Source organism: Petromyzon marinus, unplaced genomic scaffold (assembly GCF_048934315.1).
Source record: "Petromyzon marinus isolate PM22_M1 ecotype Great Lakes invasive population unplaced genomic scaffold, UKy_Petmar_22M1.pri1.0 PM_G_Scaffold_18, whole genome shotgun sequence".
NCBI lineage: Eukaryota > Metazoa > Chordata > Hyperoartia > Petromyzontiformes > Petromyzontidae > Petromyzon > Petromyzon marinus.
In genome coordinates, this window is record NW_027422739.1 from 132,761 (window position 1) to 150,517 (window position 17,757).

Here is a 17,757-nt window from a genome sequence, read left to right on the forward strand (position 1 = left end):
AGTCTCTCACAACCTCACGATGCAACAATCTAACCCCAGAGACAAGTCTCTCACAACCTCACGATGCAACAATCTACCCCTCAGACAAGTCTCTCACAACCTCACGATGCAACAATCTAACCCCGTAGACAAGTCTCTCACAACCTCACGATGCAACAATCTACCACAGAGACAAGTCTCTCAGAACCTCACGATGCAACAATCTACCCTGAGACAAGTCTCTCACAACCTCACGATGCAACAATCTACCCCAGAGACAAGTCTCTCACAACCTCACGATGCAACAATCTGCCCCGGAAACAAGTCTCTCACAACCTCACGATGCAACAATCTGCCCCGGAGACAAGTCTCTCACAACCTCACGATGCAACAAACTACCCCTGAGACAAGTCTCTCACAACCTCACGATGCAGCAATCTACCCCGGAGACAAGTCTCTCACAACCTCACGATGCAACAATCTAACCCCAGAGACAAGTCTCTCACAACCTCACGATGCAACAATCTACCCCTCAGACAAGTCTCTCACAACCTCACGATGCAACAATCTACCCCTGAGACAAGTCTCTCACAACCTCACGATGCAACAATCTACCCCGCAGACAAGTCTCTCACAACCTCACGATGCAACAATCTACCCCTGAGACAAGTCTCTCACAACCTCACGATGCAACAATCTACCCCTCAGACAAGTCTCTCACAACCTCACGATGCAACAATCTAACCCCAGAGACAAGTCTCTCACAACCTCACGATGCAACAATCTACCCCTCAGACAAGTCTCTCACAACCTCACGATGCAACAATCTACCCCTGAGACAAGTCTCTCACAACCTCACGATGCAATAATCTACCCCGTAGACAAGTCTCTCACAACCTCACGATGCAACAATCTACCCCAGAGACAAGTCTCTCACAACCTCACGATGCAACAATCTAACCCCTGAGACAAGTCTCTCATAACCTCACGATGCAACAATCTGCCCCGGAGACAAGTCTCTCAGAACCTCACGATGCAACAATCTAACCCCAGAGACAAGTCTCTCACAACCTCACGATGCAACAATCTACCCCTCAGACAAGTCTCTCACAACCTCACGATGCAACAATCTACCCCTGAGACAAGTCTCTCACAACCTCACGATGCAATAATCTACCCCGTAGACAAGTCTCTCACAACCTCACGATGCAACAATCTACCCCAGAGACAAGTCTCTCACAAACTCACGATGCAACAATCTAACCCCTGAGACAAGTCTCTCACAACCTCACGATGCAACAATCTGCCCCGGAGACAAGTCTCTCAGAACCTCACGATGCAACAATCTACCCCAGAGACAAGTCTCTCACAACCTCACGATGCAACAATCTACCCCGGAGACAAGTCTCTCACAACCTCACGATGCAACAATCTACCCCTGAGACAAGTCTCTCACAACCTCACGATGCAATAATCTACCCCGGAGACAAGTCTCTCACAACCTCACGATGCAACATTCTACCCCTGAGACAAGTCTCTCACAACCTCACGATGCAACAATCTACCCCTGAGACAAGTCTCTCACAATCTCACGATGCAACAATCTACCCCAGAGACAAGTCTCTCACAACCTCACGATGCAACAATCTACCCCGGAGACAAGTCTCTCACAACCTGACGATGCAACAATCTAACCCCGGAGACAAGTCTCTCACAACTTCACGATGCAACAATCTACCCCTGAGACAAGTCTCTCACAACCTCACGATGCAACAATCTACCCCGGAGACAAGTCTCTCACAACCTCACGATGCAACAATCTAACCCCGGAGACAAGTCTCTCACAACCTCACGATGCAACAATCTACCCCTGAGACAAGTCTCTCACAACCTCACGATGCAACAATCTACCCCGGAGACAAGTCTCTCACAACCTCACGATGCAACAATCTAACCCCAGAGACAAGTCTCTCACAACCTCACGATGCAACAATCTACCCCTCAGACAAGTCTCTCACAACCTCACGATGCAACAATCTACCCCTGAGACAAGTCTCTCACAACCTCACGATGCAACAATCTACCCCTCAGACAAGTGTCTCACAACCTCACGATGCAACAATCTAACCCCAGAGACAAGTCTCTCACAACCTCACGATGCAACAATCTACCCCTCAGACAAGTCTCTCACAACCTCACGATGCAACAATCTACCCCTGAGACAAGTCTCTCACAACCTCACGATGCAACAATCTAACCCCGTAGACAAGTCTCTCACAACCTCACGATGCAACAATCTACCCCAGAGACAAGTCTCTCACAACCTCACGATGCAACAATCTACCCCTGAGACAAGTCTCTCACAACCTCACGATGCAACAATCTACCCCTCAGACAAGTCTCTCACAACCTCACGATGCAACAATCTAACCCCAGAGACAAGTCTCTCACAACCTCACGATGCAACAATCTACCCCTCAGACAAGTCTCTCACAACCTCACGATGCAACAATCTAACCCCGTAGACAAGTCTCTCACAACCTCACGATGCAACAATCTACCCCAGAGACAAGTCTCTCACAACCTCACGATGCAACAATCTACCCCTCAGACAAGTCTCTCACAACCTCACGATGCAACAATCTACCCCTGAGACAAGTCTCTCACAACCTCACGATTCAATAATCTACCCCATAGACAAGTCTCTCACAACCTCACGATGCAACAATCTACCCCAGAGACAAGTCTCTCACAACCTCACGATGCAACAATCTACCCCTGAGACAAGTCTCTCACAACCTCACGATTCAATAATCTACCCCGTAGACAAGTCTCACAACCTCACGATGCAACAATCTAACCCCTGAGACAAGTCTCTCACAACCTCACGATGCAACAATCTGCCCCGGAGACAAGTCTCTCAGAACCTCACGATGCAACAATCTAACCCCAGAGACAAGTCTCTCACAACCTCACGATGCAACAATCTACCCCTCAGACAAGTCTCTCACAACCTCACGATGCAACAATCTAACCCCGTAGACAAGTCTCTCACAACCTCACGATGCAACAATCTACCACAGAGACAAGTCTCTCAGAACCTCACGATGCAACAATCTACCCTGAGACAAGTCTCTCACAACCTCACGATGCAACAATCTACCCCAGAGACAAGTCTCTCACAACCTCACGATGCAACAATCTGCCCCGGAAACAAGTCTCTCACAACCTCACGATGCAACAATCTGCCCCGGAGACAAGTCTCTCACAACCTCACGATGCAACAAACTACCCCTGAGACAAGTCTCTCACAACCTCACGATGCAGCAATCTACCCCGGAGACAAGTCTCTCACAACCTCACGATGCAACAATCTAACCCCAGAGACAAGTCTCTCACAACCTCACGATGCAACAATCTACCCCTCAGACAAGTCTCTCACAACCTCACGATGCAACAATCTACCCCTGAGACAAGTCTCTCACAACCTCACGATGCAACAATCTACCCCGCAGACAAGTCTCTCACAACCTCACGATGCAACAATCTACCCCTGAGACAAGTCTCTCACAACCTCACGATGCAACAATCTACCCCTCAGACAAGTCTCTCACAACCTCACGATGCAACAATCTAACCCCAGAGACAAGTCTCTCACAACCTCACGATGCAACAATCTACCCCTCAGACAAGTCTCTCACAACCTCACGATGCAACAATCTACCCCTGAGACAAGTCTCTCACAACCTCACGATGCAATAATCTACCCCGTAGACAAGTCTCTCACAACCTCACGATGCAACAATCTACCCCAGAGACAAGTCTCTCACAACCTCACGATGCAACAATCTACCCCTCAGACAAGTCTCTCACAACCTGACGATGCAACAATCTAACCCCGGAGACAAGTCTCTCACAACTTCACGATGCAACAATCTACCCCTGAGACAAGTCTCTCACAACCTCACGATGCAACAATCTACCCCGGAGACAAGTCTCTCACAACCTCACGATGCAACAATCTAACCCCGGAGACAAGTCTCTCACAACCTCACGATGCAACAATCTACCCCTGAGACAAGTCTCTCACAACCTCACGATGCAACAATCTACCCCGGAGACAAGTCTCTCACAACCTCACGATGCAACAATCTAACCCCAGAGACAAGTCTCTCACAACCTCACGATGCAACAATCTACCCCTCAGACAAGTCTCTCACAACCTCACGATGCAACAATCTACCCCTGAGACAAGTCTCTCACAACCTCACGATGCAACAATCTACCCCTCAGACAAGTGTCTCAAAACCTCACGATGCAACAATCTAACCCCAGAGACAAGTCTCTCACAACCTCACGATGCAACAATCTACCCCTCAGACAAGTCTCTCACAACCTCACGATGCAACAATCTACCCCTGAGACAAGTCTCTCACAACCTCACGATGCAACAATCTAACCCCGTAGACAAGTCTCTCACAACCTCACGATGCAACAATCTACCCCAGAGACAAGTCTCTCACAACCTCACGATGCAACAATCTACCCCTGAGACAAGTCTCTCACAACCTCACGATGCAACAATCTACCCCTCAGACAAGTCTCTCACAACCTCACGATGCAACAATCTAACCCCAGAGACAAGTCTCTCACAACCTCACGATGCAACAATCTACCCCTCAGACAAGTCTCTCACAACCTCACGATGCAACAATCTAACCCCGTAGACAAGTCTCTCACAACCTCACGATGCAACAATCTACCCCAGAGACAAGTCTCTCACAACCTCACGATGCAACAATCTACCCCTCAGACAAGTCTCTCACAACCTCACGATGCAACAATCTACCCCTGAGACAAGTCTCTCACAACCTCACGATTCAATAATCTACCCCATAGACAAGTCTCTCACAACCTCACGATGCAACAATCTACCCCAGAGACAAGTCTCTCACAACCTCACGATGCAACAATCTACCCCTGAGACAAGTCTCTCACAACCTCACGATTCAATAATCTACCCCGTAGACAAGTCTCACAACCTCACGATGCAACAATCTAACCCCTGAGACAAGTCTCTCACAACCTCACGATGCAACAATCTGCCCCGGAGACAAGTCTCTCAGAACCTCACGATGCAACAATCTAACCCCAGAGACAAGTCTCTCACAACCTCACGATGCAACAATCTACCCCTCAGACAAGTCTCTCACAACCTCACGATGCAACAATCTACCCCTGAGACAAGTCTCTCACAACCTCACGATGCAATAATCTACCCCGTAGACAAGTCTCTCACAACCTCACGATGCAACAATCTACCCCAGAGACAAGTCTCTCACAACCTCACGATGCAACATTCTACCCCTGAGACAAGTCTCTCACAACCTCACGATGCAACAATCTACCCCTGAGACAAGTCTCTCACAACCTCACGATGCAACAATCTACCCCGGAGACAAGTCTCTCACAACCTCACGATGCAACAATCTAACCCCAGAGACAAGTCTCTCACAACCTCACGATGCAACAATCTACCCCTCAGACAAGTCTCTCACAACCTCACGATGCAACAATCTACCCCTGAGACAAGTCTCTCACAACCTCACGATGCAACAATCTACCCCTCAGACAAGTGTCTCACAACCTCACGATGCAACAATCTAACCCCAGAGACAAGTCTCTCACAACCTCACGATGCAACAATCTACCCCTCAGACAAGTCTCTCACAACCTCACGATGCAACAATCTACCCCTGAGACAAGTCTCTCACAACCTCACGATGCAACAATCTAACCCCGTAGACAAGTCTCTCACAACCTCACGATGCAACAATCTACCCCAGAGACAAGTCTCTCACAACCTCACGATGCAACAATCTACCCCTGAGACAAGTCTCTCACAACCTCACGATGCAACAATCTACCCCTCAGACAAGTCTCTCACAACCTCACGATGCAACAATCTAACCCCAGAGACAAGTCTCTCACAACCTCACGATGCAACAATCTACCCCTCAGACAAGTCTCTCACAACCTCACGATGCAACAATCTAACCCCGTAGACAAGTCTCTCACAACCTCACGATGCAACAATCTACCCCAGAGACAAGTCTCTCACAACCTCACGATGCAACAATCTACCCCTCAGACAAGTCTCTCACAACCTCACGATGCAACAATCTACCCCTGAGACAAGTCTCTCACAACCTCACGATTCAATAATCTACCCCATAGACAAGTCTCTCACAACCTCACGATGCAACAATCTACCCCAGAGACAAGTCTCTCACAACCTCACGATGCAACAATCTACCCCTGAGACAAGTCTCTCACAACCTCACGATTCAATAATCTACCCCGTAGACAAGTCTCACAACCTCACGATGCAACAATCTAACCCCTGAGACAAGTCTCTCACAACCTCACGATGCAACAATCTGCCCCGGAGACAAGTCTCTCAGAACCTCACGATGCAACAATCTAACCCCAGAGACAAGTCTCTCACAACCTCACGATGCAACAATCTACCCCTCAGACAAGTCTCTCACAACCTCACGATGCAACAATCTACCCCTGAGACAAGTCTCTCACAACCTCACGATGCAATAATCTACCCCGTAGACAAGTCTCTCACAACCTCACGATGCAACAATCTACCCCAGAGACAAGTCTCTCACAACCTCACGATGCAACATTCTACCCCTGAGACAAGTCTCTCACAACCTCACGATGCAACATTCTGCCCCAGAGACAAGTCTCTCACAACCTCACGATGCAACAATCTAACCCCAGAGACAAGTCTCTCAGAACTTCACGATGCAACAATCTACCACAGAGACAAGTCTCTCACAACCTCACAATGCAACAATCTACCCCAGAGACAAGTCTCTCACAACCTCACGATGCAACGATCTGCCCCGGAGACAAGTCTCTCACAACCTCACGATGCAACAATCTGCCCCGGAGACAAGTCTCTCAGAACCTCAAGATGCAACAATCTACCACAGAGACAAGTCTCTCACAACCTCACGATGCAACAATATACCCCAGAGACAAGTCTCTCACAACCTCACGATGCAACAATCTACCCCTGAGACAAGTCTCTCACAACCTCACTTTGCAACAATCTACCCCAGAGACAAGTCTCTCAGAACCTCACGATGCAACAATCTACCACAGAGACAAGTCTCTCAGAACCTCACGATGCAACAATCTACCCTGAGACAAGTCTCTCACAACCTCACGATGCAACAATCTACCCCAGAGACAAGTCTCTCACAACCTCACGATGCAACAATCTGCCCCGGAGACAAGTCTCTCACAACCTCACGATGCAACAAACTACCCCTGAGACAAGTCTCTCACAACCTCACGATGCAGCAATCTACCCCGGAGACAAGTCTCTCAGAACCTCACGATGCAACAATCTACCCCTGAGACAAGTCTCTCACAACCTCACGATGCAACAATCTACCCCAGAGACAAGTCTCTCACAACCTCACGATGCAACAATCTACCACAGAGACAAGTCTCTCAGAACCTCACGATGCAACAATCTACCCTGAGACAAGTCTCTCACAACCTCACGATGCAACAATCTACCCCTGAGACAAGTCTCTCACAACCTCACGATGCAACAATCTGCCCCGGAGACAAGTCTCTCACAACCTCACGATGCAACAATCTACCCCGGAGACAAGTCTCTCACAACCTCACGATGCAACAATCTAACCCCAGAGACAAGTCTCTCGCAACCTCACGATGCAACAATCTGCCCCGGAGACAAGTCTCTCAGAACCTCACGATGCAACATTCTACCCCAGAGACAAGTCTCTCACAACCTCACGATGCAACAATCTACCCTGAGGCAAGTCTCTCACAACCTCACGATGCAACAATCTACCCCAGAGACAAGTCTCTCACAACCTCACGATGCAACAATCTACCCCAGAGACAAGCCTCTCAGAACCTCACGATGCAACATTCTACCCCAGAGACAAGTCTCTCACAACCTCACGATGCAACAATCTAACCCCATAGACAAGTCTCTCACAACCTCACGATGCAACAATCTACCCCAGAGACAAGTCTCTCAGAACCTCACGATGCAACAATCTACCACAGAGACAAGTCTCTCAGAACCTCACGATGCAACAATCTACCCTGAGACAAGTCTCTCACAACCTCACGATGCAACAATCTACCCCAGAGACAAGTCTCTCACAACCTCACGATGTAACAATCTGCCCCGGAGACAAGTCTCTCACAACCTCACGATGCAACAATCTACCCCTGAGACAAGTCTCTCACAACCTCACGATGCAACAATCTACCCCGGAGACAAGTCTCTCACAACCTCACGATGCAACAATCTAACCCCAGAGACAAGTCTCTCGCAACCTCATGATGCAACAATCTGCCCCGGAGACAAGTCTCTCAGAACCTCACGATGCAACAATCTACCCCAGAGACAAGTCTCTCACAACCTCACGATGCAACATTCTACCCCTGAGACAAGTCTCTCACAACCTCACGATGCAACAATCTACCCCGGAGACAAGTCTCTCACAACCTCACGATGCAACATTCTACCCCAGAGACAAATCTCTCACAACCTCACGATGCAACAATCTACTCCTGAGACAAGTCTCTCACAATCTCACGATGCAACAATCTACCCCAGAGACAAGTCTCTCACAACCTCACGATGCAACAATCTACCCCGGAGACAAGTCTCTCACAACCTCACGATGCAACAATCTAACCCCGGAGACAAGTCTCTCACAACTTCACGATGCAACAATCTAACCCTGAGACAAGTCTCTCACAACCTCACGATGCAACAATCTACCCTGAGGCAAGTCTCTCACAACCTCACGATGCAACAATCTACCCCAGAGACAAGTCTCTCACAACCTCACGATGCAACAATCTACCCCAGAGACAAGCCTCTCAGAACCTCACGATGCAACATTCTACCCCAGAGACAAGTCTCTCACAACCTCACGATGCAACAATCTAACCCCATAGACAAGTCTCTCACAACCTCACGATGCAACAATCTACCCCAGAGACAAGTCTCTCAGAACCTCACGATGCAACAATCTACCACAGAGACAAGTCTCTCAGAACCTCACGATGCAACAATCTACCCTGAGACAAGTCTCTCACAACCTCACGATGCAACAATCTACCCCAGAGACAAGTCTCTCACAACCTCACGATGCAACAATCTGCCCCGGAGACAAGTCTCTCACAACCTCACGATGCAACAATCTGCCCCGGAGACAAGTCTCTCACAACCTCACGATGCAACAATCTACCCCTGAGACAAGTCTCTCACAACCTCACGATGCAACAATCTACCCCGGAGACAAGTCTCTCACAACCTCACGATGCAACAATCTAACCCCAGAGACAAGTCTCTCGCAACCTCACGATGCAACAATCTGCCCCGGAGACAAGTCTCTCAGAACCTCACGATGCAACAATCTACCCCAGAGACAAGTCTCTCACAACCTCACGATGCAACATTCTACCCCTGAGACAAGTCTCTCACAACCTCACGATGCAACAATCTACCCCGGAGACAAGTCTCTCACAACCTCACGATGCAACAATCTACCCCTCAGACAAGTGTCTCACAACCTCACGATGCAACAATCTAACCCCAGAGACAAGTCTCTCACAACCTCACGATGCAACAATCTACCCCTCAGACAAGTCTCTCACAACCTCACGATGCAACAATCTACCCCTGATACAAGTCTCTCACAACCTCACGATGCAACAATCTAACCCCGTAGACAAGTCTCTCACAACCTCACGATGCAACAATCTACCCCAGAGACAAGTCTCTCACAACCTCACGATGCAACAATCTACCCCTGAGACAAGTCTCTCACAACCTCACGATGCAACAATCTACCCCTCAGACAAGTCTCTCACAACCTCACGATGCAACAATCTAACCCCAGAGACAAGTCTCTCACAACCTCACGATGCAACAATCTACCCCTCAGACAAGTCTCTCACAACCTCACGATGCAACAATCTAACCCCGTAGACAAGTCTCTCACAACCTCACGATGCAACAATCTACCCCAGAGACAAGTCTCTCACAACCTCACAATGCAACAATCTACCCCTCAGACAAGTCTCTCACAACCTCACGATGCAACAATCTACCCCTGAGACAAGTCTCTCACAACCTCACGATTCAATAATCTACCCCATAGACAAGTCTCTCACAACCTCACGATGCAACAATCTACCCCAGAGACAAGTCTCTCACAACCTCACGATGCAACAATCTACCCCTGAGACAAGTCTCTCACAACCTCACGATTCAATAATCTACCCCGTAGACAAGTCTCACAACCTCACGATGCAACAATCTAACCCCTGAGACAAGTCTCTCACAACCTCACGATGCAACAATCTGCCCCGGAGACAAGTCTCTCAGAACCTCACGATGCAACAATCTAACCCCAGAGACAAGTCTCTCACAACCTCACGATGCAACAATCTACCCCTCAGACAAGTCTCTCACAACCTCACGATGCAACAATCTACCCCTGAGACAAGTCTCTCACAACCTCACGATGCAATAATCTACCCCGTAGACAAGTCTCTCACAACCTCACGATGCAACAATCTACCCCAGAGACAAGTCTCTCACAACCTCACGATGCAACATTCTACCCCTGAGACAAGTCTCTCACAACCTCACGATGCAACATTCTGCCCCAGAGACAAGTCTCTCACAACCTCACGATGCAACAATCTAACCCCAGAGACAAGTCTCTCAGAACTTCACGATGCAACAATCTACCACAGAGACAAGTCTCTCACAACCTCACAATGCAACAATCTACCCCAGAGACAAGTCTCTCACAACCTCACGATGCAACGATCTGCCCCGGAGACAAGTCTCTCACAACCTCACGATGCAACAATCTGCCCCGGAGACAAGTCTCTCAGAACCTCACGATGCAACAATCTACCACAGAGACAAGTCTCTCACAACCTCACGATGCAACAATATACCCCAGAGACAAGTCTCTCACAACCTCACGATGCAACAATCTACCCCTGAGACAAGTCTCTCACAACCTCACTTTGCAACAATCTACCCCAGAGACAAGTCTCTCAGAACCTCACGATGCAACAATCTACCACAGAGACAAGTCTCTCAGAACCTCACGATGCAACAATCTACCCTGAGACAAGTCTCTCACAACCTCACGATGCAACAATCTACCCCAGAGACAAGTCTCTCACAACCTCACGATGCAACAATCTGCCCCGGAGACAAGTCTCTCACAACCTCACGATGCAACAAACTACCCCTGAGACAAGTCTCTCACAACCTCACGATGCAGCAATCTACCCCGGAGACAAGTCTCTCAGAACCTCACGATGCAACAATCTACCCCTGAGACAAGTCTCTCACAACCTCACGATGCAACAATCTACCCCAGAGACAAGTCTCTCACAACCTCACGATGCAACAATCTACCACAGAGACAAGTCTCTCAGAACCTCACGATGCAACAATCTACCCTGAGACAAGTCTCTCACAACCTCACGATGCAACAATCTACCCCTGAGACAAGTCTCTCACAACCTCACGATGCAACAATCTGCCCCGGAGACAAGTCTCTCACAACCTCACGATGCAACAATCTACCCCGGAGACAAGTCTCTCACAACCTCACGATGCAACAATCTAACCCCAGAGACAAGTCTCTCGCAACCTCACGATGCAACAATCTGCCCCGGAGACAAGTCTCTCAGAACCTCACGATGCAACATTCTACCCCAGAGACAAGTCTCTCACAACCTCACGATGCAACAATCTACCCTGAGGCAAGTCTCTCACAACCTCACGATGCAACAATCTACCCCAGAGACAAGTCTCTCACAACCTCACGATGCAACAATCTACCCCAGAGACAAGCCTCTCAGAACCTCACGATGCAACATTCTACCCCAGAGACAAGTCTCTCACAACCTCACGATGCAACAATCTAACCCCATAGACAAGTCTCTCACAACCTCACGATGCAACAATCTACCCCAGAGACAAGTCTCTCAGAACCTCACGATGCAACAATCTACCACAGAGACAAGTCTCTCAGAACCTCACGATGCAACAATCTACCCTGAGACAAGTCTCTCACAACCTCACGATGCAACAATCTACCCCAGAGACAAGTCTCTCACAACCTCACGATGTAACAATCTGCCCCGGAGACAAGTCTCTCACAACCTCACGATGCAACAATCTACCCCTGAGACAAGTCTCTCACAACCTCACGATGCAACAATCTACCCCGGAGACAAGTCTCTCACAACCTCACGATGCAACAATCTAACCCCAGAGACAAGTCTCTCGCAACCTCATGATGCAACAATCTGCCCCGGAGACAAGTCTCTCAGAACCTCACGATGCAACAATCTACCCCAGAGACAAGTCTCTCACAACCTCACGATGCAACATTCTACCCCTGAGACAAGTCTCTCACAACCTCACGATGCAACAATCTACCCCGGAGACAAGTCTCTCACAACCTCACGATGCAACATTCTACCCCAGAGACAAATCTCTCACAACCTCACGATGCAACAATCTACTCCTGAGACAAGTCTCTCACAATCTCACGATGCAACAATCTACCCCAGAGACAAGTCTCTCACAACCTCACGATGCAACAATCTACCCCGGAGACAAGTCTCTCACAACCTCACGATGCAACAATCTAACCCCGGAGACAAGTCTCTCACAACTTCACGATGCAACAATCTAACCCTGAGACAAGTCTCTCACAACCTCACGATGCAACAATCTACCCCAGAGACAAGCCTCTCAGAACCTCACGATGCAACATTCTACCCCAGAGACAAGTCTCTCACAACCTCACGATGCAACAATCTAACCCCATAGACAAGTCTCTCACAACCTCACGATGCAACAATCTACCCCAGAGACAAGTCTCTCAGAACCTCACGATGCAACAATCTACCACAGAGACAAGTCTCTCAGAACCTCACGATGCAACAATCTACCCTGAGACAAGTCTCTCACAACCTCACGATGCAACAATCTACCCCAGAGACAAGTCTCTCACAACCTCACGATGCAACAATCTGCCCCGGAGACAAGTCTCTCACAACCTCACGATGCAACAATCTGCCCCGGAGACAAGTCTCTCACAACCTCACGATGCAACAATCTACCCCTGAGACAAGTCTCTCACAACCTCACGATGCAACAATCTACCCCGGAGACAAGTCTCTCACAACCTCACGATGCAACAATCTAACCCCAGAGACAAGTCTCTCGCAACCTCACGATGCAACAATCTGCCCCGGAGACAAGTCTCTCAGAACCTCACGATGCAACAATCTACCCCAGAGACAAGTCTCTCACAACCTCACGATGCAACATTCTACCCCTGAGACAAGTCTCTCACAACCTCACGATGCAACAATCTACCCCGGAGACAAGTCTCTCACAACCTCACGATGCAACATTCTACCTCAGAGACAAGTCTCTCACAACCTCACGATGCAACAATCTACCCCTGAGACAAGTCTCTCACAATCTCACGATGCAACAATCTACCCCAGAGACAAGTCTCTCACAACCTCACGATGCAACAATCTACCCCGGAGACAAGTCTCTCACAACCTCACGATGCAACAATCTAACCCCGGAGACAAGTCTCTCACAACTTCACGATGCAACAATCTAACCCTGAGACAAGTCTCTCAGAACCTCACGATGCAACAATCTACCCCGGAGACAAGTCTCTCACAACCTCACGATGCAACATTCTACCCCAGAGACAAGTCTCTCACAACCTCACGATGCAACATTCTACCCCAGAGACAAGTCTCTCACAACCTCACGATGCAACAATCTACCCCTGAGACAACTCTCTTACAACCTCACGATGCAACAATCTAATCCCGGAGACAAGTCTCTCACAACCTCACGATGCAACAATCTAACCCCAGAGACAAGTCTCTCACAACCTCACGATGCAACATTCTACCCCATAGACAAGTCTCTCAGAACCTCACGATGCAACAATCTAACCCTGAGACAAGTCTCGCACAACCTCACGATGCAACAATCTAACCCCGGAGACAAATCTCTCACAACCTCACGAAGCAACATTCAATCCCGGAGACAAGTCTCTCACAACCTCACGATGCAACAATCTACCCCTGAGACAAACCTCTCACAAACTCACGATGCAACAATCTACCCCAGGAGACAAGTCTCTCACAACCTCACGATGCAACAATCTACCCCTGAGACAAGTCTCTCACAACCTCACGATGCAACATTCTACCCCTGAGACAAGTCTCTCACAACCTCACGATGCAACAATCTACCCCGGAGACAAGTCTCTCACAACCTCACGATGCAACATTCTACCCCAGAGACAAGTCTCTCACAACCTCACGATGCAACAATCTACCCCTGAGACAAGTCTCTCACAATCTCACGATGCAACAATCTACCCCAGAGACAAGTCTCTCACAACCTCACGATGCAACAATCTACCCCGGAGACAAGTCTCTCACAACCTCACGATGCAACAATCTGCCCCAGAGACAAGTCTCTCACAACCTCACGATGCAACAATCTACCCCTGAGACAACTCTCTTACAACCTCACGATGCAACAATCTAATCCCGGAGACAAGTCTCTCACAACCTCACGATGCAACAATCTAACCCCAGAGACAAGTCTCTCACAACCTCACGATGCAACATTCTACCCCATAGACAAGTCTCTCAGAACCTCACGATGCAACAATCTAACCCTGAGACAAGTCTCGCACAACCTCACGATGCAACAATCTAACCCCGGAGACAAATCTCTCACAACCTCACGAAGCAACATTCAATCCCGGAGACAAGTCTCTCACAACCTCACGATGCAACAATCTACCCCTGAGACAAACCTCTCACAAACTCACGATGCAACAATCTACCCCAGGAGACAAGTCTCTCACAACCTCACGATGCAACAATCTACCCCTGAGACAAGTCTCTCACAACCTCACGATGCAACATTCTACCCCTGAGACAAGTCTCTCACAACCTCACGATGCAACAATCTACCCCGGAGACAAGTCTCTCACAACCTCACGATGCAACATTCTACCCCAGAGACAAGTCTCTCACAACCTCACGATGCAACAATCTACCCCTGAGACAAGTCTCTCACAATCTCACGATGCAACAATCTACCCCAGAGACAAGTCTCTCACAACCTCACGATGCAACAATCTACCCCGGAGACAAGTCTCTCACAACCTCACGATGCAACAATCTGCCCCGGAGACAAGTCTCTCACAACCTCACGATGCAACAATCTACCCCTGAGACAAGTCTCTCACAACCTCACGATGCAACAATCTACCCCGGAGACAAGTCTCTCGCAACCTCACGATGCAACAATCTGCCCCGGAGACAAGTCTCTCACAACCTCACGATGCAACAATCTACCCCTGAGACAAGTCTCTCACAACCTCACGATGCAACAATCTGCCCCGGAGACAAGTCTCTCACAACCTCACGATGCAACAAACTACCCCTGAGACAAGTCTCTCACAACCTCACGATGCAGCAATCTACCCCGGAGACAAGTCTCTCAGAACCTCACGATGCAACAATCTACCCCTGAGACAAGTCTCTCACAACCTCACGATGCAACAATCTACCCCAGAGACAAGTCTCTCACAACCTCACGATGCAACAATCTACCACAGAGACAAGTCTCTCAGAACCTCACGATGCAACAATCTACCCTGAGACAAGTCTCTCACAACCTCACGATGCAACAATCTACCCCTGAGACAAGTCTCTCACAACCTCACGATGCAACAATCTGCCCCGGAGACAAGTCTCTCACAACCTCACGATGCAACAATCTACCCCGGAGACAAGTCTCTCACAACCTCACGATGCAACAATCTAACCCCAGAGACAAGTCTCTCGCAACCTCACGATGCAACAATCTGCCCCGGAGACAAGTCTCTCAGAACCTCACGATGCAACATTCTACCCCAGAGACAAGTCTCTCACAACCTCACGATGCAACAATCTACCCTGAGGCAAGTCTCTCACAACCTCACGATGCAACAATCTACCCCAGAGACAAGTCTCTCACAACCTCACGATGCAACAATCTACCCCAGAGACAAGCCTCTCAGAACCTCACGATGCAACATTCTACCCCAGAGACAAGTCTCTCACAACCTCACGATGCAACAATCTAACCCCATAGACAAGTCTCTCACAACCTCACGATGCAACAATCTACCCCAGAGACAAGTCTCTCAGAACCTCACGATGCAACAATCTACCACAGAGACAAGTCTCTCAGAACCTCACGATGCAACAATCTACCCTGAGACAAGTCTCTCACAACCTCACGATGCAACAATCTACCCCAGAGACAAGTCTCTCACAACCTCACGATGTAACAATCTGCCCCGGAGACAAGTCTCTCACAACCTCACGATGCAACAATCTACCCCTGAGACAAGTCTCTCACAACCTCACGATGCAACAATCTACCCCGGAGACAAGTCTCTCACAACCTCACGATGCAACAATCTAACCCCAGAGACAAGTCTCTCGCAACCTCATGATGCAACAATCTGCCCCGGAGACAAGTCTCTCAGAACCTCACGATGCAACAATCTACCCCAGAGACAAGTCTCTCACAACCTCACGATGCAACATTCTACCCCTGAGACAAGTCTCTCACAACCTCACGATGCAACAATCTACCCCGGAGACAAGTCTCTCACAACCTCACGATGCAACATTCTACCCCAGAGACAAGTCTCTCACAACCTCACGATGCAACAATCTACTCCTGAGACAAGTCTCTCACAATCTCACGATGCAACAATCTACCCCAGAGACAAGTCTCTCACAACCTCACGATGCAACAATCTACCCCGGAGACAAGTCTCTCACAACCTCACGATGCAACAATCTAACCCCGGAGACAAGTCTCTCACAACTTCACGATGCAACAATCTAACCCTGAGACAAGTCTCTCACAACCTCACGATGCAACAATCTACCCTGAGGCAAGTCTCTCACAACCTCACGATGCAACAATCTACCCCAGAGACAAGTCTCTCACAACCTCACGATGCAACAATCTACCCCAGAGACAAGCCTCTCAGAACCTCACGATGCAACATTCTACCCCAGAGACAAGTCTCTCACAACCTCACGATGCAACAATCTAACCCCATAGACAAGTCTCTCACAACCTCACGATGCAACAATCTACCCCAGAGACAAGTCTCTCAGAACCTCACGATGCAACAATCTACCACAGAGACAAGTCTCTCAGAACCTCACGATGCAACAATCTACCCTGAGACAAGTCTCTCACAACCTCACGATGCAACAATCTACCCCAGAGACAAGTCTCTCACAACCTCACGATGCAACAATCTGCCCCGGAGACAAGTCTCTCACAACCTCACGATGCAACAATCTGCCCCGGAGACAAGTCTCTCACAACCTCACGATGCAACAATCTACCCCTGAGACAAGTCTCTCACAACCTCACGATGCAACAATCTACCCCGGAGACAAGTCTCTCACAACCTCACGATGCAACAATCTAACCCCAGAGACAAGTCTCTCGCAACCTCACGATGCAACAATCTGCCCCGGAGACAAGTCTCTCAGAACCTCACGATGCAACAATCTACCCCAGAG

At 48.9% G+C, this 17,757-nt stretch overlaps 1 protein-coding gene across 1 annotated transcript in view; it reads left to right on the plus strand.

Moving 5' to 3' along the window:
- Window positions 1-17,757, plus strand: part of LOC142911325 (3'-5' RNA helicase YTHDC2-like) — a 168,901-nt gene that overhangs the window by 96,405 nt on the left and 54,739 nt on the right. The window lies entirely within an intron of this gene.